Source organism: Parasteatoda tepidariorum, chromosome 9, assembly GCF_982258835.1.
Source record: "Parasteatoda tepidariorum strain Cologne lab strain chromosome 9, Ptep-v5.0, whole genome shotgun sequence".
Lineage (NCBI taxonomy): Eukaryota > Metazoa > Arthropoda > Arachnida > Araneae > Theridiidae > Parasteatoda > Parasteatoda tepidariorum.
Window position 1 is genome coordinate 57,341,425 of NC_141763.1, and position 19,880 is coordinate 57,361,304.

At 28.3% G+C, this 19,880-nt stretch overlaps 1 protein-coding gene and 1 non-coding gene across 2 annotated transcripts in view; one reads left to right on the forward strand and one right to left on the reverse strand.

Annotated features, from left to right (window-relative positions):
• LOC107437680 (uncharacterized) overlaps positions 1 to 19,880 on the forward strand; it is a 626,528-nt gene that overhangs the window by 231,018 nt on the left and 375,630 nt on the right. The window lies entirely within an intron of this gene.
• Positions 6,782 to 6,853, reverse strand: TRNAA-UGC (transfer RNA alanine (anticodon UGC)). Its single transcript has one exon. It is a non-coding gene; the product is annotated as a tRNA-Ala (tRNA).

Here is a 19,880-nt window from a genome sequence, read left to right on the forward strand (position 1 = left end):
AAATCATCGTTATTGCTGCATTTTTAACCGTTATTTCATTTAATACCGTTATTTTTTGTGGTGTACCGGTTGAAAATGTTAAAGTTACTTTTTATTCCATTAAAAAATAATTTAATAAATTTGTAATAATTTAAATTTTCTTTAATTTGTAAAAAGCAACGTTGATCCCATTAATGATAGCTAACTCGGCGAGATTTCAAAAAGTCACCAAGAGGTGAGCTGTACTAGGATTTTACCGATTATTGTTATTGAATCTTTCTTTATTTCTTAACTTTTAAGTACAGAATTAAATCTGTATTTGCTTCGTTTGATCTATTTTATAAGTAAAATTAATTTTTTTTAAATGTTGTTTCCACTCTTTACAATTTTCAGGTTTTCCGCTAATTAGTTCGTAAAATTAAAGCCCTAGTCGTTGCATCAAAAAGTCTATCCGAAATCAACGACATTCTTGGTGAAGTACTTTTAAACTAAAAATAAAAGGAAAAGATGTAGAATAGATAATTGAATCTAATTCACATAAGTAACGATAAGAAATTATGTATAAGAAATTATATATGAGTAATGATTTTTGTCCACCATTTAATATAAAATAAACGTATTCTTATTTACGTATTATTCATAGGATGACTACATCAAAGTCATCAATAAGCTAGTGTTAATAAGTCATATTTAAGAATAGATAACAGATTATTCCACAACTAGTTTATCCTTATTAAATTTTTTCTCCATTACTTCAATTTTAAGTACACCATTAAATCTGTATTTACTTCGTTTGATCCATTTTAGAAATAAAAATAATTTTTTTTTTTACAAATGCTGTATCCACATTTTACCATCTTTCGTTTGACCAATAATTGGTTCGTGAAGTTACAGTACAAGTCTTTGCATCGAAAGGTCTATCCGAAATAGTTGGCATTCTTGCTGAAGTACTTTGAAACTAAAAATAAAAGGAAAAGATGTAGAATAGATTATAGAATCTAATTCACATAAGTAATAGTATGAAATTTTACATAAGTATTAATTTTTATCCGCCATTTAATATAAATAAAAGTATTCTTATTTACGTATTATTCATCAGATGACTACATCATAGATAAACTGGTGTTAATAAATCATACTTAAGAATAGATAACAAATTATACCCCTAGTTTATTATTATTGAATTTTTCTCCTTTAATTCAATTTTAAGTACACCATTAAATCTGTATTTACTTCGTTTGATCTATTTCAGAAATAAAAAAACATTTTTTTTTTTACAAATGCTGTATCCACTTTTTACCATCTTTCGGTTGACCGATAATTGGTTCGTGAAGTTACAGCACAAGTCGTTGCATCGAAAGGTCTATCCGAAATCGTTGGCATTCCTGCCGAAGTGCTTTCTAACTAAAAAATAAAAAAGGGAAAGACATAGAAAAGATAAGGGAATTGAATTCTTTTAATACCTTGTTTTGTCGAGGTACCTATTTTTTTTTTAACTTTATAGAGTAAATGGGACCCTCTAAAGACTTAGAATGTGGTTATGTATTGTCCGCTGTTGAAAGTAAAGAACTGGAAAAAAAGGGGAAGTAATCGATGTTTTTATTTTATTTTTTTACGTTTGCTCTGAAGATGTACGTTAACGTTGTTTGCTCACGTATATTGCCTACCGGGGAAAAGATACTGTAAGCAATACATGTAAAATTGTGGGGTTTGATTCTTTGTTCTTTTAGGTCATTTTCTAAAGAAAAAGCGGCTTTTTTTTAACTTTTGAAAAACTTTTCCATTGAAAATACCTTTATTACGTATCTCGTTGTATTTATATTGTTAAAAGATTTAAGAAGCATCTTAAAGTATATTATTGGAAAATAAAGATGTTAGAGTTTTTACAGTGATTTATTTTATATTTGTCTGGAAATTAGAGGAGATTTTCTTTTGTATATCGTCTTTTGTTTTACTTTGTTGAAAGAATATGTTTTCGAACAGTTTATTTTAAATTAACGATGTTGTATAATCCAATATTTTAAGTATTTTCACAACACATAATTTCATGGTAATATAATCGTTGTTTTAAAATACCCAGGAGAATTAGTAGAGCTGCTGTTCAACACAAATTAATAAATATTCAATTTTAGTGTAAAAATCAAGTAGTATAAAAATTTTTTTTTAATATTTATAAAGGATTTTTAATAGTATTTGTAAAAATTTATTTTGTTACTATTCTCCTTTTCTGTAATAAATTAGTGCTTTTGAATATTTCAATCAATGGTCCCTTACTCAATTTGATCCCTTAATGAGCCTTCATCAAATTTGCATCATCCTAGATTAATGCTAAATAGGTGAGAAAAAGATCTTGTTGGCAATGTAGTAAAAAGGCATATTTTGTCCAAAAGTGTAGATTTTTACATCTAACTTTAGCTCAGTACAATTTCCATATAGGTACTTTACATGTTTGCGGAACTGCCACTGAATAACACTATAGAGAATAATCTTAATGCAAAAAAAAAAATGTTTACATTGCTCTAACATTTAATTATAAAGTAAAGTTTCAAAATAAAAATAAAATTTATATTAACTTTTTTTACTTTTCATGGAAGTAAAATTGGCAACCAACGAAAGAGTGACTAGTGAAGATATAGTAAATAGATTCAACATAGCTTTAAGCAGTTCCGTTATCTATACATCTATACATAATAATAAACGCGGCTGTGTGTGTGTGTGTCTGTAATCACAATATATCGCCCCAGAAGCCTCGCCCAGGCACGAAACTCGGCACATAATTGTGTTTTGACATAATGAAGAAGTATTTTTTTTCTTTTTCAAAAATTTGGATTAGTTTCTTAGTTATCAGTCATTTTGTAAGAAAATCTATGCTTTTTCGTCTTCAAAGAGCCATATTCAAGAAACTATTAAAAAATGCATATACTTTTCTCCACTCTTATAAATGTATGCTAATGCGAACCTTACAATTGAAATATTAATTTTCGACAACTTAAACCAATGATATACGAAGGAATTAGTAATTTAATTGTAAGATTCGCATTAGTTTACATTTATCAAAGTGGATAAAACTTTAACTTTTGTACTAAAAATGTGGCAACATATTAGATACGTAAATAGAACGCTACGCTTTGATATATTTATCGCTGTTCATAATTGTTATATTAAGTTTTTCTTCTTCTTTCCACGCTCTTTTTTTTTTCTTAAGCGAAGACGATAAGGTAAAATTATACTTGAGGATGCCCCTTGGCGAAATTGGTGACTTATGTTTGGCGCTATTCCTGCTTGCGCGGAACACCGTGGTAACAGAAATAACGGCCAAAACATAATGATATTTCAAAAAACATTGGAAATTTCAACAAAACATCGGATAAAGCTTGCAATGAACCCAATATAAGCAAAATTAATAAATCCAATAAAAAGGATTTTGAATCGAAGCAAAGATTAATGGAGTAGGTGCAGAAAGAAAAGGAAAAAAACAACAACTCACTTCTTCATTAAGCTTGAATATACTCAGATTTAGGTGCACAGAATTATCTAATAACAGTTAGATATTGTCTAAATTTATCGTGAATAGAATCTGTGTACCTCCATCGTCACATAAATTCGGCGAAATATGAATCGAAAATGGCGTTTGTGGTACCGATCTGGTGATGACATTTTTTTATAAAGTCCCTTTTTATGACTGCCCACATACCTTCGATCTTATTGACCAGAAGTAAAAGTAACCTTACCAGCCGGTATCTAACGAAGAACTAATGGACCTCTGAAATTACGCATACCGTTGAACATTAATAACGCTAAAATCTAAACCGTTGAGAATCACGATTGGGTTTCAACATCGCCCAGCTTGGCGATCAACCGCGATCACAACTTGGCGAGAATCAAGGGGCACCCTCAAATATAGTCTACCCGACGTTAATTTTTGTAGCGATATAGACATAGAAATTGATACCATAAAAAAATTATAGAGAAATAGATACCATAAAAAATTATTTCGTTTTCGTGTTCTTTTCATGTATTTAAAGCAACTTTTGTATGCTTTTACAATTTCTGAGGCCTTTTTTTAAGAAAAAAAAACAAGTCTCCACCTGATAGTTATATTATAGGTTAGGTTACCATAGCAAAGTTACATCTTCAAACATCCTCAAGAGCTATAACACATCTGCAGCAGAACTGGATATGAAGACAAAATTGCAGGACAGAAACACTTTAATTGTCCACTAATCTTCAGATTTCCTGCTATGTTTTAAAAAACTTTATTTGTGGAAACCTTTAGCGTGGCGGACAGATGGCCACCTTAGGCGGCTAGTTCCTAATAAATTCTGAAAAAATAAAATATGACAAATTCAACTAAAATTAGAATGTTAAATCTGTCCTACTATATGGATCTGAGACATGACACTGAAATAAAAATGTATTTTTTAACAACTGTTTGAGAAGAATCTTGAGTAAAAAGTGATTCCAAAATATGTGTAATGCAGAAATCCGTAGAAAAGTAAAACGGAAACCGATTGATCTGGAAATTAAAAATATATAAATGGCAATGGATAGGTCATGTTCTACGTGAACCTGAAAAAATGAAAATAAAACAAGTTTTTATTTTTTAATTGGTACCCTCATGGCAATAGGAAAAGAGGAAGGCCTAAAAATTCTTGACGCAGGACGATTGTAAACGAATTGAAAACAACAGGAAGGATATGGAGAGAGTAAAAATATCTGACTTCAAATAGAATGAGTTGGAAAGTTCCTATGCTCCAAGAGCAAGTAATGTTACTAACTTTAAACTTAACGAAGTTCAAGTTAAAAGAAACTTACTTTTGAAAGTTGTTGTACTACCATGTTGCTACTATATATTTAATGCTAGTTTTGTAAAATTGGATAAAAAAGTAGAATAAAAAAAAATGAATTATCCACCTTTATTGAAAGATTCATAAACGCGCCATTTCTTAAATTATTCTTCCGGCAACAAAATAGCTCTAAAAGTTTTAAACTGTTACTTTCGTCGTTATACAAATAAATAATACGAAAGAAAAAATTCGAAATCATTTTTCAGGTATTTGTTTGTCGCATGCTTTTTAAATAAATTATCCACATATTTTTGTAAAATTCAATTAAAATCCATTAAAAAAAATATTTTCATGTACGCTTAAGTGATTTAAAAAAAATTCCGAAAGAAATTAAACAGTGGAAATTTTTTTTATGTTCAATATTTAAAAAGTAAGCAAAAACTTTCACGCAAATTATATCCTCTCAATATAAAAAACAGAAAATCAAAATGAAGTTACTTTTTCTAAAATAAAAGATATTTCGTTTTTATTTGAATTTTAATTATTTGTTTTTTGAAAAATGAAAATAAATAATTGAAACTGGGTTGTATTTTTTTCCCTTAAAAAAATAACTTTCTGACTGATTAACATCATTAAAAGAATTAATTTTAAGATTCATAATTTACATTTGTCACCGATTTAATTTAGCTTAAGATTTAAGTTTTTTGAAAAGCGTGTTGCTACCACTTAAAAAAATGAAATCAAACATTTTGCTTTTCTTTATAAAAATAAACTAAGAATTATTTGACTTTTTACGTAAACTTTAGTCTCTGATGATTTTTTAACGTTTCAAATTTATTACAGAAATATATTTTAAAATAAAATTTCTCACTTTTCGTTTTTCCTCGAAGTTTTTATTTTATTTTTATGTTTTCTTTTTTAAGAAATTTTAATAAATGGTGAAAGTGAATTTTCATGAGCAGAATTTTACTCTTCAGTAACTTTTTTCTATAAATATTTTTAATATTTATATAAATATTTTTGTATGATTATATCTAACTAGTGGGCTGCGCCCCCTGCCCGCTAACGCTCGCCAATCCCCGAAAATTGCTACGCAATCTTATATAGTTTGCTTCGCAAACCAAGCGAGCTTCGCTCGCTTCTAACTTAGGTACATTGCAAATGCTCAAAATTTAAATAATTCAAAACAATCATTCAAATCCATATAAAAACTTTTTTTTTAAAAATTTTTTAGTAAATACTTTTTTTTTAGTAAATACTAAGTCATTAAAATAAATTTGAATTCAAATAAATGACATCTAATTCGCTAAGCCTATTAGAAATGTGCTATTGTATAATTCGTGATATAAATCAAAAATCGTCAAATAAATTCGTAATATATAAATTCGTGAAAAAAAGCGCTTTCGACAAAATACTAAAATAGAGATCGATCGACAAAGACTACTCACTTCTGCCTAGCTTAATAGTATGAGATTGCCGCAGCTGATACTCTCTGGTTATTTCAGTTTCCGTTCTCAAGAGCGCTATATGTTGAGCCACCTCAACTAGATTTGGCATGTGACATTTTAGTGGCAATCATTGGTCGATTCGCCGTGTAAGAGAAATGGTAACGTAAACAATACAAAGCAAACGTTGCCACCGGCGGAAAAGAAATACAGCCAAAGTTTGGGAGCCACGTAAGAGAATTTTATATATTTGATTTGATAAGTATGAACGAGCTTAAAAACCTATTATATAAATATTCTTATACACTTTCGTAAAATTATTTACATAAATGTTTTGCGTTTATAAAATTGGTTTTAATGCATAATTAAATGTTTCATGTATACAAGATAATACAAAATTGATTTTATTATACAAGTTAATCAAACAAAAGAACAGAAGCTGATGAACCAATTAAATGAAGTATATCTTTATACTCGTTTGAAGCTATGGTTTGTTTTTCAAATAATAGAACATTTCCTAACATTAAAATTTGGAAAAGGATTTTAAAAGGTAATTAAAATAAAATATCATGGAGGTGTGGGGGATCGAACCCCAGGCCTTTCACATGCAAAGCGAACGCTCTACCACTGAGCTACACCCCCACGCTTATGCGTGCTTTCTTAAACATTCATGCAATATGAAATACACCAAAAATATGATTAATTCATAAGAAAAGAGCCACCTGCTATTCATAAACACAGCGAATAACACAGCTACGTAACAAAACCATAACATGAAAAGAAATCATTGATTTAAGAAAAGACTGCTCTACGCTTTCTAAAACTAGTTATGATTTTAGTTAAAAACAAAAGAAAATACTCTATTATTCCAACTTTATGATTTAATGATGAAAAAAAAACTCGTCATGACCATACGTGTTTAAAGCTAGAAAGTCAAGGATTGCGTGCAGATTGATGAACTGTAAGAAACTTTTTTATTGAAAGTTGACTTATTAGTATTTTTCGAAGCTCTTTTGCCAGGCAAAATAAAAAACTACAGTATAATTGCCTTATACTGGACGCGAAGCTATAATTTTTAACTATAAAATTAATCTTACTGTAAAGTATTGTATGGGCTTTTGAATGGACAAACAATTAAGGCTGTATATTTCAAGGCTGTTTTTCGAATGCTTCATCGCTAAATGAAATATGGTGCTCTTTGCAAATAATAATCCATTTTTATAGCTCATGTGAATAGTTATTAAAAATTATTTTTCGTAAATTATTTTTGGGTAATTGGGCTTTATGAGCGGGTGCAATGTTTTTTGAAATGCTTAATTAAGTTAAAAATATGACTAAAAGCACATTAAGTGAAATTAACATTAAGGGGTCCAAAATTTGAATCGCTCTCCTGACCAAACTATGGGGACCATATTTCCCAGATCACGGCTACCCTCTATATTAAGAATCCAAATATGCAATACGAAATATATGTTTATTCATAGAAAGTGCCCTTTTTCGACCTATTTTGCAACTTAATTAATAGTTAGCACTAAATAATTAGCATATTTGAAGTCACCCCCAGATTGAAATTTAGTGAGTGAAAATCCTGTCATTGGAACGAAAGTTATTCAGGGTGATATCTTTTTTTTTGCACACTGTACTTTCGAAAATTAAAAAAAGAGAAATAGTTCTCATTGATAAATTTACATTTTAGGAGTGTAGGTTCTAGAAAAAAAGTCAAAAATAAAATAAATAAAAGTACAAGTTTAAAGCAAAATGAATATTTCTGAGGAAAGTAATATTATACCATTTCTTAATGTGTTATAATAGTTATCATCTCTCCACATTCGGAAACGATTTGAAACATAGACAAATTGTATCGTAAGCAAAATATATCAGTCGGCAAAAACGATTAAATATGTTCAATGATTCTTGTGCAATGCAATCAGTAAACAAGCTCGTAACTTCTGAAATATTTTAAAATCAAAACTACAGTACAGAACCCGTTATCCGGAAATGAGAAAACCGGAAAACCAAAAAACCGGAATGAAATTCGATTAGTTTTCCCGCCATTTTTTAAAAAAAAAATTTTTTTTTTCCTCATAAGAATTTAGGATTTTTCGTTCTTCTTTTTAAGATTATTTTTAATTTTTTTTTTCGTTGGGTTTAACTATAAAAAAATGGCATTTTGTAGCTATTCAAAAAACCGGAAAAATCAGTTATCCGATATATCGATGGTCCCGATCGTTCCGGATAATCGGTTCCCTACTGTAGGGGAGAGTGGGGTCAATTGTAACATTTTTTACTTAACTATTTTTAACTAACAAAAAATCCAATATATTATTAGTATTAATTGACAGACGCGTAAAGTAGACTATCCTCTACTAGAAAAAAAATAAATACCTTATTTTAAATTTTATTATATTAGTTATTAAAAATTTTTCACAGTCGTGCACTTGTTACAATTGCCCCCACTTACGGGATCAATTGTAACAGTTCATAAATTCAACTAAAACATTGTTAATTATTCATATTATCATAGTTGTGATATATTTTTTTATTGATCAAAATAGTAGTGATTAGGAGTAAATATAATAATGAGCAGAGACCTAAAGGGTTAAACTTTTAACTTTAAGGGGTTAAAATTTTTTATTTATGCTGTAAAAGGTGACAATAATGCACATGCAACATAATATAAATGATATAGGAAACTATTGGTGGCTCTTAAAGAGTTAAGTAATGGTTTGTAAACATGAGAAATGGGACTTAAGGGGTTAAACAATTGCAATTGTAATTATGAATTTTATTTTCAGCTGTTACAATCGTCCCTTTACTTATTGTTACAATCGTCCTCAAGACGCCATTTCAGCTTCATTTGTTAAAAACAATGCTAGTTAATTAACAACACTAATCTTTTCAATTTGAAATGTTAATTTAGGTGCCCACTTACATATTCGGTTAGTAATTTTTATTTGTTTAAACAAAATTACATTGTTGCAATATAATATTCCAATACCAAAAAAAAGTACTTACGTAGCGTGAAAATATCTTTTGTGATGTTACTCTTTCAAAAGTACATAAAAATGGTTGCCAGCAGCGGTGTACAAGTAGATTTATTAAATGCACCTTGTGCGCCACCTGGGAACCAAATCTAGAACTCGACACTCGAAATTTTTGCTCTGTTACAATCGTACCCTGTTACAATTGACCCCACTCTCCCCTACTTTTTTTCAAATATGATCAAAAAGTAACTAAAGGGTAATTATTAAACTCACTATAAGATTCCATGCAAAATCTTAAATATTAGGTGATACTATACAGCTTTATTATTTTTACGTGGTCTAAACCGGTTTGAACTTGTTTACGTTCGTGTATCAATTGGTTAAATAAGGCGAGATATAACATAAATTCGTCGATTGGACAAATTGGATGATATATCATATAAATATAGAATATTTATTATATCAGGTAGTACGGAACCCGTTATCCGGAAATCAGGAAACCGGAAAACCAAAAAACCGGAACGAAATTCAATACATTTTCCCGCCATTTAAAAAAAAATTTTTTTTTTTCCTCATAAGATTTCAGGATTTTTCGTTCTTTTTTGAAAGATGTTTACCTTACCATCATTTCGGAAATAATCATTAGTGTATTACTTCATCGTTTTTTCTTCTCTTTAAGATTTCTAAATATTTTTTTTTTCAGTTGTGTTTAACAATTAAAAAAAACGGCTTTTTGTAGCGATTCAGAAAACCGGAAAAATCAGTTATCCGGAATAGCGATGGTCCCGATCATTCCGGATAATCGGTTCCCTACTGTATTATATTATTATATTGTAATAATTAGATGAAAATATTAGGCTCACTGTAGTTATTTAATAATTACATGTTTTGCACGATTTTATAGACAAGACTTTTATATTTAAACATACATGTAATGGGTTTTTATACAGGATATTTTTATAAACTTCCTATTCGTATTTATTTTCAATATATTGCATTACAATATTAACCCATTGATAGACGAACGTAAACAAGTGCAAACCGGTTTCAGTCTTGTAAAAACAATAAAGCTGTATATATTATCACCTGATAATTATGATTTTACATAGAATCTTATAGTGCGACTAATAATTTGGCCAGGGACAGCAAATAAGCACCATAATGAAGTAAACCGCATATTTACCCTCTCAAATGATTCTATTTATAAATTTTAGTGTTGGGGGACACTAATTATTCTTTAATCTTTCATAAAAGATAACTACTTTGTTCTGACATCAATTTTTAAAATTAATAAAACCTGATAAAAAACTAAGTAAATATAAAAGGCATAGATAGCCCATTTTCGTTAATTTTTCTCCCGGTGTTATTACAAAGCATCATTCACACTAAAATAAAGGACCTGCTAATTTGCAACCCCCGCCCCCATAACATGGTGCTATCATGATTCTCAAAGTAATTTGCGTAACATAATTAAGACAAAAATTAGTACGTTTAGAAGTTTTAAAATTTAAGCATCATTAAAACTAAAATGTAGTTGTAAATTATTATGTGAACAGCGTAAATAATAAATTTTTATCGCCATTTTTTTTAATAAATTTTTTGTGATTTTTGAATAAATGCGTCTTAAAGGAGCAATTTGTTACGTACAAATTTATTTTCAAAAATTGAAAGAGGGGAATGAACTTGGATGGCGGAAAAAAAGAGCGTTTAGTGATATCCTTCTCATTAAAGAAAGTGCAGGTGGTTCTAAGCGTAGGAGATTTACATATCACGTTAATCCATGGTACGTCTATATCCATTTGGCATATGAGTAAAAACAGAACGGGTTCTTTTGACAGCAAAGACAGCTGTTGGCGAAAAAACAACGTAGATATTCAATAACAAACTCTAAATCTGTCTTCGCCAAAACGTTCTATTCTGCGAGCTGGAACGTGATTTTTCACACCTGCCTACTCTAATACCGGAAGAAGATCAAAATACTTCGCGGTCTTTCTTTCTTTCTTTTCTGTCTTCAGAATGTTTTTAATGTTGAGACATGATTAATTATATTTGACATATCTTTGTAAGTAATATAGATGCTTGTAATTTATAAAAATAATGCATCACACACCGTAAAGTGGATATTGTTTACAGAACATTCATAAGAAATATTTTAAGTTATGACTGCTAATATTTCTTCTCATTTAAAACAAATAAAATCAAGCATTTCATTAATTTAAGATTGTTTTTTTTCCCCTATTTTTTTGCTATCTATTTTCTGTTTTATGCTTTTTGTAATTCAGTTCATTACTCCTAATTAAGGCGAATGATAACATAGAGCCAAAGACATCATATGGAAAACCTTGATGTTGGTTTATTATTATAGAACTTAATTAGTAAAATTATAAATAAATTAATAAGTAAATTTTAATAAGTAAATTTTTATAAAATAATTATTTTACGTAAGAATTACATTTTTTTTTTAAAATCTTCTTTACATTATTTAGGAGTAATTTGAGTATAAAATGTGAAAAGTTACATAAAACTTTTTTATTTTATGAAAATAATGGGTATCAAAGAGAGGGAGAAATTTATACATATTAATATTTTAGAAATACATGTTAATATGTTAAAATTCAAAGAAAAATATGCGAAATTCTTAAATTTAGAAGTAGATGTGACTCATGTTATTTCGTATTGCGTCTGTGCCTGTTTCAATGTTCAAGTTTAAATACAATTCTCTTTCTGTTACCCAAGGATGTTGCTAAAAAACTTGATTAGTTGTTTACGAGAATTATGGCATTAAAGTATATTACTAGAAAACTAAATGCAAATAAAATTGCAAATTCAGGTTTTCTAAGATATACCTGAACTATTTGTAAAAATTTTAAAGGTATGTACAGACGACCGAAGTACATTCTTTTTACCTTGGAACATGAGTGGGTTTCAAAGTTTGAGGGGTTTAATATAGTACCCACTAAAATGATTTTTTGTTAAAACTATTTGAAAAAATCAGTTTCTTAAATTATCATTTAAAATATGATTAAATAAATTTTTTGTTTCATTGCCTAGTACTTCTGCGCTTTCCCAAAAGATATGAAACAAAGTTTTTCAAAAATCAGCAATATTGGGTTTGGGTTAAGGGACTTGACTTAGCAATTAATGATTGTAGGCTGTTTATAACTGTATGTTAACACATATTTTTTTAATAAATTATCTACGTATAAATTTCTTTTATTTGGTAATATAAATTAAGTTGTATTTTATATTCTCAGTAAAGAACATTAAAATTTTCTTGAAGAGACTCCGTTTCAATGGTGAACATTTTATAGATTTAAGAGAAACTGATACTTCTGACCAAACTATGGGGACCATATTTCCCAGATTGCGGCTACACTCTTTATTTTGGAGGTCAGAAATCGAAATCTATTTAAAAAAAGGCATATTTATTCAAAGAAAATGCATTTTTTGTGTTTAATTTTGTAACTTAAAATTAATTAGCATATTTCAGGTCATTTCCTTGAACCATTAAGTTTGAGTCCTAGAACGTGAAGATCCGATCATTAGATCATAAATTATTCAAAGTTATCCATTTTTTATTTATTTATTTACTTTTTTGTGGAGCACTGTGCATAAATTAGTGTTAATATCACCTTGTACGCTTTCAATTCTTTTAGTAAATTTAATCTTGTAATATGTATGCAAATTTAATTCACTTGCCTCGATAACCTATATATTTCATCCGTGGTTGCGAAAATTGTTTTCATATTTCAATTTAATTTATTAATAGTCTCCATTTTAATTGAATATCTCTATTTTAATTGAAAAACTAATTGTATCTATTTTAATTGATAAATAATATATATTTTAAATAATTGTGATAAATACTATATTAATAATGATAAATGCTATATATTTTTACTATTGTCTGATATGGAATGCATGAAGAAGAGATAAACAAGTTTTAAATATATATTCAGACAAACTTTGATTCACTAGTTCATATTTAGATTCTTATATTCTTATGTACATTCTTTATAATTATTAAAATAACAATAATACCTCAGATGGCTTTTTACTAACATTTCAAACATAGATAATTTAACCAATGTAAACGTGCATGCGTTTCGAATAAATTAAATTTTAATTGCTATTAAGATGAATCATCCCAAAGATTAAAACTTCATAAAAAATACTTGCTGACATGCAGATTATTTGATTAACATATTACACATATTAATATAATAATTACATCATTTTTTAAGAAAAGTGAAGACATTTAACTTAATAAATGAAATAAAATCAGCACGCAAAACCATTAAGAGTTGTTATCAGAAGGATATCATTAATTCTTCATTTTAAGATCTTGTAATGAAACATGATTATCTCTTATTAAAAAATAATTCTTCCAATTTTTTAATGACAGCTAAGCACATCTTATTAAATGAACCCAGGAGGTCAAAACTTGTCTGATCACGTCAGTGCGTGAAGAAATCACCTGTCTCGGCTTCTGATGAGGTCATTGGTTTAGTGTAGTGTTTTATTCCGTGTTTCGTATGTTAAGGAAGAATTACAAGTCTAAAAAAAGGCTGTCTTTGGTGGGAACAATGAGAAAAATAAAAAAGAAAACACCTTGATAACTTTAAATCTATGATGATAGGATTTTTACTTTTTGAGATTCGAGCCTTGTCTTACTTATTATAACCTTATATATGGTAAAATATTCGTGCAAATGATATTTTAGTTTATAAAAGTCAGAGTCAGCAATATGCTTTCTCATAACAACAGGAATAAAATGTGACTTTTTTTAAATGGATATGGGATTTTTGACTTTCAAAATGTTGAGAAGGGGGTAACCACAATCTGGAAAATGCGATTCCATTACTTAAGTCAAAAAAGCGATATAAAGTTTCTTATTTAGTTTTTTAATATTTCCCCACATCTTTGAAATTATTTAAAACAATCAAATATTTTTGTCTCAGAATTATAAAACTTGTTGATTCAAACAAAATTTTACGTAAAACAAAATTTTTTATAAAAGCATATTATTTTATTTTGCTTGTTTTAATAATACTCAAATAAAATATTTAAATTGTAAGATACACAGATTTTTTTCAAAATTTTGAACTACTTAACTCTAAATGGAAGAATAAAAAATTTGAACCAAATAGGTCGTAAAGTCTAACATTATTAATTAGTTCTAGAGAAATGAAAACTAAAAACTGCTATTACTAAATATATCCTATATTTTTATCATATTAAGTAGGTATTATAGTTTTAAGAAGTCATATATTGTAATAAATTATTTTAATGAAAGAAAGATTTATTTTTAAATTAATAAGATTTAAAACAATATGTTTTTCAATTATTTTTTTTATTATTTGAACTTGCTTATACACTGTAAAAATTCTGGATTACTGTATATAGTAGCGGCACTTTGGGTGCGTCATTCGTACATTCTATTTTTACAGTAAAATACTATACCGTAATATTTGCATTAATTTTCATTTAATTAGAGTGATTCAATTATTTTAAAGAAATTATTACTATAAAAATTACGGTAAATCCGATTTTTCATTTTGTAACATATTCCGGTAAAAATGGAATTTGCGGTAAAAAGTACTGGCACCTTGAATGCCAGTACTTTCTACCATAACTTGATCCGGGATATTTTACAATGCAGTCAATTTGTATCTTAAACATTTTAATAAAAGAAATCACTCGTTGACAATTTTCTAGACGGGAAGAGTTTTAATAGTTTTTTTTTAATTTAAATGTTTTTATTTGATTACATCAAAGGTAATTATTATAATTATTTTTTTAGAAAAATCTATTACAAGTGTTCAGCGAATTGACTAGATTCCTTAGAGATCTATTCTGAAGTAATAAAAAATATATCAAAGTTTATGTTTTCTCAGATTTCTGTTAATGTAAACAGATTTAATTACTTTTTTGCATTTCGCTAATTAACACTGAAATTTCATTGATTAAATTATTGTCCTTAACCTAATGCATTTCAGTTTTATCACCCAACTTTTGGACACTTCAAAGTTCTTTATTTCATGAAAGAACTTCGAAGATGTCATAATTGGCTTCAATTTTAGCATGACGGTGTAGCATATTAGATTTTGCCCCTTTTCCACGACAATAAGTTTAATTATTCTAAAACACGGTGGAGTTGAGATGTTCTGGACCTCCTGTTCTAATTGATTTCTAGAAGGCTTCTAACCCTTAAAGCAAGGGACACATAAAGCAAGTTTTAAGGCGTATTTTACGAGGAGCCAAAGCAGCACGTCCCAAAGTTAGAAGCGGTCATTACTTGAGAGGTGGCGGCCTATTTGGCGTGAAAATACGACCGCGATTCACTTTCAACGATTAAAGCTGCTTGTTCGGAGCCAAACTGTTCACAAGTATAGCAAGGAGTTTTATTTTACATTTTAAAGTTAAGATATATAAATTTCAAATTGATTAGTTTGGGTTCTCCTGAAGAAACTTTTAAAATTTGATGAGTATCTGTTTAAAAGTACGTTGCAACTAGGAATAAAAATAACATATAATTTGAATAAAATTGTTCGAAAGGTTATTTTTTCCCCAATAAGGGACTTTAGGATCCCTTTCATATGATAAAAAAATAATATTACTTATTCCGCGATAATTTACGGAGAAATATAAGTCCAGATTTTTTATTTTATGATTATTAGAATAATTATTAGTATTACTTTATTATTATTTTATTGTTATTATTTTATTATTATTTTATTTTAATATGATTATTATTATTTCATAATTATTCAGTGAAGTAAAGCTCTTCTGCTACAGCTATAATGATAAAAAAATAATATTACTTATTCCGCGATAATTTACGGAGAAATATAAGTCCGGATTTTTTATTTTATGATTATTAGAATAATTATTAGTATTACTTTATTATTATTTTATTGTTATTATTTTATTATTATTTTATTTTAATATGATTATTATTATTTCATAATTATTCAGTGAAGTAAAGCTCTTCTGCGACAGCTATAATGATAAAAAAATAATATTACTTATTCCGCGATAATTTACGGAGAAATATAAGTCCGGATTTTTTATTTTATGATTATTAGTATAATTATTAGTATTACTTTATTATTATTTTGTTATTATTATTTTATTTTATTATTATTATTACTATTTCATAATTATTCAGTGAAGTAAGGCTCTTCTGCTACAGCTATAATGATAAAAAAATAATATTACTTATTCCGCGATAATTTACGGAGAAATATAAGTCCGGATTTTTTATTTTATGATTATTACTATTATTATTATTATTATTACTATTATTTTATTATTATTATTTTATTATTATATTTTATTATTATTATTTTTTATTATTTTATTTTGTTATTATTATTATTATTATTATTATTTTATTATTATTCAGTGAAGTATATCTGTCCCTCAACATCTATAGTTTGTCTAAAGTAAGAACTCCCCTAATCTGGTCCCGTTTCGGTGACTATGGTAACGAGGTATAACTATTTCAAGTAGGGGTGTGAGGTCACTGTTTTGGACAGGCTTATTCTCGGGTTGGCGAGAGAAAGGGAAACTTTTTCTTCTGTCTACTGTGTTAGCCCTAGAGTGAAGCGAAGCTACCCTCCCTGAAATGCGCTATACTTGTTTCCATAGTAGCAGACGGCCTCAGACATTGTGGAGGGGGGAGTTCTTACCATAGACAAACTATAGTGGTTTAGTGGTGTCATGGAAGTTAAGGTATTACAACTTCATGATAAACGGCATGATTATGTAAATATGGTGATTATTGTGTACAGACTGACCCTGTGTCTCATTGATCTGGAGCTAGATGAGCTTTAAGCCGTCATTGAGGATCTTAACCAAGTCCTTTAAAACGACAGTTCAGTGTCTTAACCACTGGCCTATTACAGCTCAAATTATTCAGTTAACAAATCAATATTTTTGAATGATTTTAGTTTCATTTTATTCATTGAAATATGCTCTTTTGACCTATATTTACCAAATTTTATACTCTAAGATCGTTAGTATTTTTTTAAATGTAAAGTTTTTGCAATATTAAATCTTAGAGATTCTTACAACCTAAAAATTATAGAAATTAAGAATAAATGAAACAAAAATCATTTAAAAATATTGAGTAGTTAATGAACTAATAAGGAAACTCCAGGATCTGTAGTTTAACATATGGAAAGTAAAATCCTTTTTCTAACTGAAAGAAGGACTGTTATTGTATTTTTTTGCAGCCAAAATTTATATTTATTCCACATTCTCATTAGATATTTTTAGAATTTGCCAAGGAAGCAAATGAATTAAAATCTGCATGCAATATTTTTTTTACCTGCAAAAATTAATTCTAAAATTAAGTTAAAGATTCTCGCTTTTTGTGAGCACAAAACAGGAGGCCTAGCTCTAACATAAGACGACCGATTTCCAGCTACAATAAATCCGTTTTCTTGAAGCATCTTTATTTTATATTTTATTTGAATCAACTCATTTTTCATCTCTTTTAATGTTCACAAAATGCGTTTTGGAAAATTGGAACTCTGCTTGACTTGAAAATTTCAATATCAAAATTTTAAGATCAATATCAAAATTTACCTGGAGACCAGAAAAGATTTTTTTTTCTAAGAACTATACCTAACTAGCTGACTGTTTCAGAAGAGATGTCTAAGCTGACGTCACTCCACCATCTTGTTCACTGGAAATCCATCAATGATCAATCAGTTACAGATTCAACCAATAGGAATACTTTTCTATTGGGACTGGAATACGCATCATCCAATAGGAATAGTGCAAACGGAAAATGATTGAATGATAGTGGAAGACTGATCTAGTTCAGCCTGGTTCACTGGACAAAAGAGGTTACTCAGATGATAATTTTTTTTTTTTACTTAGAACTTGGTACCGGACTTGGTTTCGTTATTGATGTAAATATTTGTTTTACCAACGTTTTTATTTTTAAATTTTTTCTACCAATATTAATTATTTAATGTATTTTCTTTTTTATAAAAGAAATTTTTTAGTTTTTGGTTTCAAATTCTGACACCGAAAGGGGAAAAAATGCAAGCATGCATTCTTCATCGACGAAAGAAAGATTTGATGGGATAGTCTAAACACTGTGCTCATTTCTAAAAAATGCGTTAATACTCTTTAATTAAGGTCCTTTTTTATCTTCTTTAAATACTGATTATTTCAGTTTGTTCAAAAACTACTAAGAGTGTAAAATTGAGATGATTATTTTTTGTCAAAACTTGAATTTAAAATTTTGTTAACTTGATGATTATTCATTGTCAAAATTTAAATTTAATAATATTTACTTACTTTGATGATTAACAATTAAGATTATGATTTAGATCAAAATTTAAATATAAAAACCTGAAATATACTCAAAATAAAGATTAATAAATAATCTATAAAAGAAAATTAGCTTTTAGTTTCTTAGTGTGATTTATTTATTTAATGAGATACAATTTTTGAAACTGTTTCTGTCTTTGCTCCTTAATAAATCAATTTTGCAATTAATCTGAAATGTTTTTAGAAATTCTAATAAAAAAAAATAGTTTTAATTTAGGGCAATTCGTACATTCTACTGCATTTTGTTAGCATATTTATGCCCAGAAAAACTTTTCCTCCATCCTATTATCCCAAATTGGTTGTTAAATTAAGCAATCAAAATCATTTTATGAGCCCAATAATTGAATTTAAATTCAAGAGCGTTCCTTCAGAATGAAATTAAAGCTCTCCTTTTGAGAGCTTGATATTTTTAAAAATCTAATTTAATGTAATCCTATTTACAATATTATCAAATAAAGATCTTTCATCTTTTTCGCTGAAAAAAAAGTGGTAAAAAGTATTAAAAATAATAATCAGATTTGCTCTTTTTGTATCTCCTTTTCAAGCCCTTTTTATTAAAATTTATTTGCCAACATTAACCCCCAGCTATCGTTTGCTTATTTCTTAAGATCCCATTTTCGTTTGGCGGACTGATTCTTCGGAGATCCTTATAAATATAATAGGTGGGACAACGCATGACCGCGCCAAGCCTTTTAATGAAGTCCCTAGCATAATGGCTAGCGATCTAATAATAAAACACTTTTCTTTTCCAAAGAACTAGCTTGAAACACTAATTAAACTGTCTGTTCCTCGCTGCTCTTTAATTGACATTGTGGTTCAAGGTTTTAACTCGCCATTTTTAACTGTCGCCAAAGCGAACAATTCATGAGCAGACGATAATGGAAAAAAATTTTGAAGGAGAAAATGGTAGCATTCGAGCGAACATTTTACGCGAAGTAAGTTGTGTAATTAAATTACATTTTCCCATCCGTTTTTTTTACGTTATGCATCGCGTGAAATCCTGAATATATTAACCCCGATGCCATTAGTCCGTATATTGAGTTGATTTTTAGGTAGGGAAATTTTCTTTTCGCTGCTTCCTTTTATTTCATTTTTTTTGTTCCAATTTTTTTTTCTATCGTTCGGCAACAAAGAATGCTCCACTTTATGTGTTGCCAAATCTTATAAATCTAATTTCTACTGACGCTAATTTCACGTTTGAAGACCTTAGAGTTGCTCTAAGTTTGCTTTCGTCGAAGTAGGGTTACTTTTTCGTTTGGAAAAGGGTGATAATAACTTTTCTTAATTCCCTCTTGTTTTACCACTCCTGTAATGTTGAGAAATATCTTATAGTA